This window comes from Solanum tuberosum, unplaced genomic scaffold, assembly GCF_000226075.1.
Source record: "Solanum tuberosum cultivar DM 1-3 516 R44 unplaced genomic scaffold, SolTub_3.0 scf00364, whole genome shotgun sequence".
Classification (NCBI taxonomy): Eukaryota; Viridiplantae; Streptophyta; class Magnoliopsida; order Solanales; family Solanaceae; genus Solanum; species Solanum tuberosum.
Window position 1 is genome coordinate 519,140 of NW_006239291.1, and position 9,913 is coordinate 529,052.

Here is a 9,913-nt window from a genome sequence, read left to right on the forward strand (position 1 = left end):
GGCGGAAGCCAAGAATCTCCTGTTAGAAAGAAGGAAACTTATAAGTTCTCCTACTAGTAACAGTGATCTGAAGCAAGAGATTAATAATCTCAAATAAGACATTTATCGTTTAAAAGAAAAGAATGTCACTATAAAATTAGACTTGATAATATCGAAATTCTAAAATAGTTGGGTAATAGCTCAGAATCATCTTCTTATGAAGAGGATAGTAAAGATCTTAATTTTGGTAATAATAAAGAAGATTTTTGACAAAGCTTAAAAGCTTTAACTTCCCAAAAAATTTATACTAAGATTACTCTTTTTATAGATTATAACTACAAAAAAAAATTCACTTCTCTTATAGACAGTGCTTCTGATTTAAATAGCATTAAAAAAGGACTTAGTCCTTCAAGATATTTTCATAAAACTACTCATAGTCTCAGATCAACAAATGGTAGCAAAGTGGGAATTGAATATAAACTTCCCAAGGAGGAGAAGAGGAAGAACATGAGCTGGAAGAGGTAATATCCTCGCTCAAATAGGAAACCAAAGATTGGTGGCAGCAAATATTGCTTCTACAAGTGGCCCGAAATGCTGTGTATACCATTGTTCTTAATATTATAGAACATTTCTCAAGAAGATGGTCGGATAATAGTGAGACCATAAGAACTTTGCTCCAAAATCTTTGGTGCAAAACTCTCACATCTTTTAGATTCTAAAAAGATGTTTTCCTTAGCAGAGTTATGGAGTTGCCAGAGTGTAATAGTACTCATTGGAAATCCAAGTATATAGATGGATTACCTGAACCAAACCAATATGCATGAATCTGTAAATTTTCCTCTAAGGGGTCAGATCATTTTCAGTTAATAATCTAAAATTTTGATGATCACTATCAATAGTGATAGTTTCTGCTGTGGTTTTAACCACATGTTTGAGACTGAATTTCTCAAAAGTTCCCATCTGGTATATAATCTTGGGAGGAATTTTAAGAATAGTCCACTTATTAAAGCAGATCTAGATGTTGTGGTATATCATATTCTTCTTTTCTACTGTTTTTAATAGTAGATCTTTTCTTTATTATATTCATAAGTAAAGTTGGTGTTGAACTATACAACCTTCAGCTACTACAAGTCCATGGCTCTGATACCAAAATTTTAAAGGATCGTCCAGTTTTACTCAAGGTGCCTTTACAAGTATAAACAATCCTGGCAATAGTTAATGAAATCTTCTACTATCCGGGTCCGCCCTACACGCCCACATGGCTAACGGATTCCTTCGACAACCTTTCAAGAACCTGCCTGGATCACTTAGACTTGACTTTAATATTACTGTTCAATATGTCTCAACAATTGATATAATCGGCATTTCTTATAGTAACTTAGTCTGTTATAGTTCAACACAAATAGTATAGCCTATCATTTAGGATAAGAACATAAAGAAAAACTTAAAATTTAAAGTACATGTCGTAGAACTCCACACGAGATGATGTACCAACCAAACTGAAGGCTTTTTATTATTCAAAGTCAAAGATTTACTGAAGAAAATATTACAACACTAGAGAGAGAGAGGGGGTTCTAAGACATGCCTCACTAAAGAAAGTTTCAACTCTTTATATAGAGGTCGAGAAATCTAAAACGGTAAGAAAAGGTAGCCCACACAATTTACAGTGGCCAATAAGAAAAGGATAAGATCGACAAACAACCTCTCTCACCCCATCAAGTAGTCATAAAAAAGAGTTTTCTGATGATATTAATAAAATCTCAGAAAAATATACTAGAAAACCGGTCCAAAGGATGTACTACTATCCTAGACCTACTCCTCAGGATGTTCTCTTGGAAGAGCATGAACATATTCGTATGCAACTTAAATCAGCAGCACTGTCTATAAGAGAAGTAAATTCTTTTTTATAGTTATAATCTATAAGAAGAGTAATCTTAGTATAAACTTTTTAGGAAGTGAAAGCTTTTAAGCTTTGTAAAAATCTTCTTTTTAAGCTTTGTCAAAATCTTCTTTATTATTACCAAAATTAAGGGTTTTTAGAAAATCAAGATATTTACTATCATCTTCATAAGAAGATTATTCTGAGCTATTAGCCAAATCTTTTACTTTCGATATTATCAAGTCTAATTTCTATAGTGTCATTCTTTTGTTTTAAACGATGAATGTCTTCTTGGAGATTATTAATCTCTTGCTTCATACCACTGATAGTAGTAGGAGAACTTATAAGTTTTCTTCTTTCTAACAGGAGATTCTTGACTTCCGCCATGGTGTCTGAACCTTCTTTGGTAGGGATATCCTCTGTAATATGATTCTTAGAGGTGGAAGTATTACTGATTTTATCAATAATCTGAGGATGATCTTTATAAGGTCTATTCCCAGTTCAAGGAATTGAGTATCAATGTCATTGATAATGACAAAGTTATAGAGCTCTTACAAATTGTAAAGGATCCGAAAATAAGACCTCAGATTATTGATAAAATCAGTAATACTTCCACCTCTAAGAATCATATTACAGAGGATATCCCTACCAAAGAAGGTTCAGACACCATGGCGGAAGTCAAGAATCTCCTGTTAGAAAGAAGAAAACTTATAAGTTCTCCTACTACTATCAGTGGTATGAAGCAAGAGATTAATAATCTCCAAGAAGACATTCATCGTTTAAAACAAAAGAATGACACTATAGAAATTAGACTTGATAATATCGAAAGTAAAAGATTTGGCTAATAGCTCAGAATAATCTTCTTATGAAGATGATAGTAAATATCTTGATTTTCTAAAAACCCTTAATTTTGGTAATAATAAAGAAGATTTTGACAAAGCTTAAAAGCTTTAACTTTCCAAAAAAGATTATACTAAGTTTACTCTTCTTATAGATTATAACTACAAAAAAGAATAATTTTCTGATGATATTAATAAAATCTCAGAAAAATATGCTAGAAAATTGATGTACTACTATCCTAGACCTACTCCTCAGGATGTGCTCTTGGAAGAGCATGAACATATTATAACTAATAGTTATAATGGAAAGTAAATCTATGAATGGAACATAAATGGTTATATAGATAGACAGATTTATACGAATGTACGTAGAATGCTCATGTACAACACTATCTGTAAGGCTAACAAGAATAGTGATAAAGCTATTGCTGATATGATAACAATAGGTTTCACTGGCCAACTAAAAGGCTGGAGGGATAATTATTTAAACCAGGAGCAGCGGGATAAGATCCTCCAAGTTGTAAAATAGGAAGGAGAACAAGATTTCACCCAAAATGTTGTGAATACCCTTGTTCTTAATATTAAAGAACATTTCTCAGGAAGATGGTCGGTTAATAGCGAGACCATAAGAACTTTGCTCCAAAATCTTAGGTGCAAAACTCTCACATCTTTTAGATTCTATAAAGATGTTTTCCTTAGTAGAGTTATGGAGTTGCCAGAGTGTAATAGCACTCATTGGAAATCCAAGTTTATAGATGGATTACCAGATCTATTTGCCAAAAGAGTTAGGAAAACTCTTAGAGGAGAGGGTCATAGTATTAACTATGATGATTATACCTATGGAAAACTCATAAGTGTCTGCGTACAAGAAGGACTTTATTTATGCAATGAAATAAAGTTTAATCAACAGTTTAAAAGGCATCGTCTTAATGAAGGACAACAATTGGGAGAATTTTGTGAACAATTCACTTTAGACATCCCTAAAGCAAGTTCCAAAGATAAGAAACATTCTTCCAAGATCAAATCTTCCAGAAAGGATTATAAAGAATAGAAGAAAAGGAGAATTGAAAAGAAAGAAAGAAGAGTTTAACCTTATAAGGAGAAGAAAAGATTTTATAAATCTAAACGAAAATTTGACAAATCTGATGCTTGTCACAAATGTGGTAGATTGGGCCATTATGCTAAAGACTGCAAAGTCAATGAAAAAATCAAAAACCTTGATATTGATGATAATATCAAAGAATCTCTTTGCAAAATCATGCTTAATTCTGATTCAGGAAAATCAGAAACATGATATAGCAGTCATGAGGAATCCTCTACAAGTGAAGATCTTGAAGCCCTTCACTAGGAGGATTATATGTCTTCAAATGATGATTGTTTGCCTTGTCAACAAGGGCTAAATTGCGAAAATGAAGGGAAAGAGGATGATCTTTATAAGATCCAGTTCGGATTTAGATATAACTGAATCTGAAATGAATTTTCCAGATGGATTTTCCACATAAAAATTGTTTTTTAATGACTGAAAAAGGCGAGAGAAATGATTTCTAATGAATTTCAGATATCTAGATGGAAACCTTTTAGAAAATGGTTCTTTAAAAAATTTAATAAAGAAGAACAGATTAGTTTTCAAGAAGAATTTTATACTGATCTTATTGAATAAAAGAAAAATGTTTTACTTGCTTTTGTGCCTTGGTTCATGACTAAGCATGTTCATAATTATATCTCTATGATAGAAAGAGATTTTACTTTGAGCACTGGGGAAGTTACTAAATCTGTTTTGCCTCCTTTACAATCTTTTCAAATTAAAAAAGACGATAAGATTGTTCATTTTAATGCTCTCTCAAAATTATTTGAAGATAATACTGCTTTACTTACTACTCAGCATATTAATATTATGATTAAGCAACAAAATTATGCTAACATTTATATGAGCATATTAGGTGAACATATTACTTCTATCCGTGATAATATTGATAAAACTACTTTCTAGACTCAATTCCAATTCAAAAGGAAAAGAGAAAGTAGTCAATACCAGTATCCAACCTCCCCCGAAGATCGGTGATTTCAAGATTAAAGACTTTTCATATCTCCTAGATTTTTTTTAAAGGTTGTAGTTTAAAACCTTTGGGGGTTGACAATCTTTTAGGAGGAGAAAGTTGTCATAAAAAAGAGTTTTCTGATGACATTAATAAAATCTCAAGAAAAATATGCAAGAAAACCGGTCCAAAGGATGTACTACACGCCTAGACCTTTTGCTCAGGAGTGCTCTTGGAAGAGCATGAACATATTTTAACTAATAGTTATAATGGAAAGAAAATCTATGAATGGAACATAGATGGTTTTACAGATAAACAAACTTATAAAATTGTACATAGAATGCTCATGTACAACAGTAACTGTAAGGCTAATGAGAATAGTGATAAAACTATTGTTGATATGATAACAACAGGTTTCACTGGCCAACCAAAAGGCTGGTGGGATAACTACTTAAACCAGGAGCAGTGGGATAAGATCTTCCAAGCTGTAAAGCAGGAAGGAGGATAGGATTTCACCCAAAATGTTGTGTATACCCTTGTTCTTAATATTATAGAACATTTCTCAGGAAGATGGTCGGATAATAGCGAGACCATAAGTACTTTGCTCCAAAATCTTAGGTGCAAAACTCTCACATCTTTTAGATTCTATAAAGATGTTTTAGCTTTTCTTTATGTGCTTAGCCTAAATGAGAGGCTAAACTATTTGTGTTGAACTATAACATACTAAGTTACTATAAGAAATGGCGATTATGTCAATTGTTTAGACATATTGAATAGTTATACTAAGGTCAAGTCTAAGTGATCCTGACAGGTTCTTGAAAGGTTGTCGAAGAAATCCGTTGGATTACCCGTTAGCCAGGTGGGCATTGTAGGGCGACCCGAATAGTAGAAGCTTTCATTAACTATTGCTAGGATTGTTTATACTTGTAAAGGCAACTTGAGTAAAACTGGACGATCCGTTGAAACTTTGGTATCAGAGCCATAGACTTGTAGTCGCTATAGGTGGTATAGTTCAACACAACTTTACTTATGACTATCATAAAGAAAAGATCTACTGTTAAAAATAGTAGAAAAGAAGAATATGATATACCACAACATCTAGATCTACTTAATAAGTTGACTATTCTAAAATTCCTCCCAGGATTATATACCAGATGGGAACTTTTGAGAAACTCGATCTCAAACAAGTGGTTAAAATCACTGAAGAAACTATCACTATTGATAGTGATCATCAAACTTTTTGATTTTTATCTGAAAATGATCTAGCCCCTTATAAGGAAATTTACAGATTCATTGATATTGGTTTGGTTCAGGTGGCTTTTATGCCCGGTCTCAATACAACCACTCAATGTACAAGAAATTCTTGGATTTTATGCAATCCAAGCAAGAAAAGAATAATATTCCTCCATCATATTCCACTGTTCTCACAGATGAAGAGAGCACATAAATATTCAATCAAAATGATAAAAAAGAAGTCATACTTCTTCTAGAACATAGTGACTTGCGATGGAAAAATGACCCATGGTAATTAATGTCCAGGTATCTGGATTCAGTTTATTATACTACACCTGCTTATAAATACATGATGCATTTTGAGATGACATTCTCAACAACATAATCTGGTAAATTCCAACACTTTTACCCAGACAATACAAGAAAAGTTTATAAGTTTTCAAAGATCATTATAAAAAGAGTTATGGTTCAAGAAGAATGCGGAATGAGACCCTTAAAGGAAAGGGCTTATATCCATCCAGAAAAAAAGATAGCAGTAAAATGTAATTACTGGGATTATGTGAATAGCTTTAATAAAGCTTTATTATATGAAAATCCTAATAAAAAGCATTCATGGTTCATAAAAATATGCTCTCATGTTTTCGACCAACCTATTCCGAATTGGTTTTGTAAATGGTGGACTTTGCCTAGCAATATTATCCTTATCAATTTTAATATTGTCACATCTAGTAAATTTTCTCTAAATCTGAGAAGTAGATGCTCGAGATGGAACCTGAATAATATAATCAACAGGAGAGATATAAGAAGAGTTAGATCTAGAAATTCTAGAAGACATGTTATGGTTATCAATTCTATTATGCATAGCTATAGGATCAGAAAATTTAATTTTAACAGCTCCATCATTAAACTGTTCAATTTCTGAAACCTCATCATTAATATTATTTTTTGGTTGGTCTGCACGTTCAATAACCCATTCTTGTGGGAAATCACTGGATAGGCCTTCTGGTAACAACCTTAGATTTACCAAAATTAGTTTCTATAAGAATAGTTTCATTTTTAAAATCAATGATCTTACACATAGGACTCAAAGTATGTAAGAGTTTATAATAAATTCTGTAGCATATGCAAACAACTTCAGTTCCAAGCATATAATCATAACCATGAAGTTTAACATTAAGCATAAGAGAACTTAATGAATTCTCATCCTGTAAAGAAATCTGTAAATTAGGATAAGCATTAAAATAAACTGGTCCATAATCTAAACTAGTTTGTATTGTCCCTATCAGGGATTTTTTCCAATTTTGGTTTCTACCATCTCTCAAAGCTGCTATAAAGCTTTCTGGTAGACCTCTCAAGGTGAGGGGCTTCAATACCACCTAAACCAAACCAATATGCATGAATGTGTAAATTTCCCTATAAGGGACCAGATCATTTTCAGATAATAATCTAAAAGTTTGATGATCACTATCAATAGTGATAGTTTCTTTAGTTCTTTTAACCACTTGTTTGAGACCGAGTTTCTCAGAAGTTCCCATCTGGTATATAATCCTGGGATGAATTTTAGGAATAGTCCACTTATTAAGTAGATCTAGATGTTGTGGTATATCATATTTTTCCTACTACTTTCCAGACAAGGAGGTAATTAACGAGAAAAGAATTATCAACATAGATTTAGTGTGATACTATCTAATAGTCTATTGTCAATTCGTACGAGGGTGAAAACTAAGCCATATACCGATGTGATGTCTAATATGAGGTAAAGGTAAGGGTTAGTAAAGTATACACACGTAGCTAGACCAATGGTACGGGGTGAAATTCTCTAGATGCTGGACCAAGGATTTAGAGATACCTAACTTATCACTTTGCATGTAATACACTAGGAAAGGATTGCTATTACTAGGATTACCGCGTTATGAGTTGATGGGGAACACGTACACCCTAGTTACTTTCTCATCTTGATAACAACTAAAGTTTGAATCTTGCTCATTGATTACTTAGATAATTTCCTGAATTTGTTTCACAAACCCCCCCCCCCTTCCCCTATTTACTTATTTGTCTCAAAAATAAGTTTGCTAATCGAATATAATCGTGAGTTAAGTTTAAGTCGAAACCATATTCCTCGTGGGATCGACCCCAACCTACAACTTGGGTTCTTTATTTGACAATGATCGCTTATACTTCTTTAGGGAGGTGTAATTTGAGCATATCAAATTTTGGCGCCGCTGCCGGGGAATTTAGCTTTTAGATTAAGTTTAACTACATTATTGAACTTTAGTCAAATATTTCCTAATTTTACTTTTCCTTTTGTTTTTGTCTCTCTCAGGTTCATACTCTAGTGTATGCCAAGTACACGGAGTCTAGGAGAACCACTTACTCCCTACGATCCAGAACTGAACATAACTTTGCGGAGAATGAATAATCAAGGAGTGCCAGCTAATCCTATCGGAGAAGAAGTAGGTGATGGTGTTGGGTTGCAGCCTCCAAGGGTTGGTGATGAGAATAATCAGATTCAAGCTGAGAATCTATTGAGAGATGCAGTGAGGGTACAGGATCAACCAGGGCCAAGACTGCATGATAACTATAGGGTCAAATTTAATACTAATGATTCTGACGGACCTCTTGTCCTACCTCTTCTACCGTCGGGGCATACATTTGTGGTGACTAGCAGCTTGATGCAGATGCTTACAATGAGGGGATTGTTTGCGGGTGTGGCATCAGACGATCCACATGTTCACATAGCCAAGCTAAGGAGTGTTTGCAAAAGTTGTGTGGGTCGACCAGACCTGGACATGGATGTCATTGGATTGCGAGTATTCCCTCTATCATTGACCGGCGATGCTGCTGTGTGGTTTAATGAGCTTCCTTATAATTTAATCTACACATGGAACCAATTGAAAGATGTGTTCCTAGAAAGATTCTTTCCAGTGTCCAAGAAGCTGAACCACAAAGATAAACTCAACAATTTTGTAGCACTACCTATAGAGTCTGTGAGTAGTTCTTGGGACAGGTTCACTATTTTCATACGAGGTGTCCCGAATCATCGGATTGATGATGAGTCACTGAAGGAATATTTCTACCGAGGTTAGGATGACAACAGTAAGGCACTGCTTGATACTATTGTTGGAGGTTCATATGGTTAGTGCACTTTTGAGCAGATTGCGGAGAAGCTGGAGAAGATCTCTCGAAACAACAAAGCTTGGAGCACTAGAAAGTCGGATACTGGGAAGAACACGTTTGTCGTTCAAGCTACAAACAACCAATCTGTAGATGAGATTCATGAGGAGATGGCTCAGATGAGGACCGAACTAGGGTTGGTGTTGAAGCATATGAGCGGAGGTGCGAAGAAAGTAAATGCTGTGAATTATTTGACTAGAAATCCATCACTGGTTAAGTAGTATTACTATAAAGAGGATACTTATGCGGTGAATGATCAGATGGGGGTTTTCGACCAAACGCCCAAGGTTTCAATACGGATAATTGGCGCCAAGGTCAAGGAAATCAAGGTCGGAACTATGGAAACTACAACCGAGAGGGTCAATATGTCCGGGATGGCAACTTCAATCGCGACAACAACTACAACTGGAAAAACTATGGCAACAGAAATGATCAGGTTTGATCTTATGTTCCTCCTCAAAATTAGGAATCTGGTACTAGGGAAGCTGGAGGTAATATGTCACGCATTGAGGATATGATGCAGAAGATGATGAAGAGGTTTGATGCAACTGATGAGAATGTGAAGGAGATGAGAAATGACTTGTCTGGTATCGGTCAAAAAGTTGAAGTCCATGCAGTGTCAATCAAGCATCTTGAGCAGCAGATGGCTCAATTGTTAACTACGGTAAATCCACAACAACCTGACACTCTTCCTAGCAACACCTTCCAAAATCCAAAGAATGATGAGCAATGTATGGCAGTCACCACTCGAGGGGTAAGTGGTGATGATATGG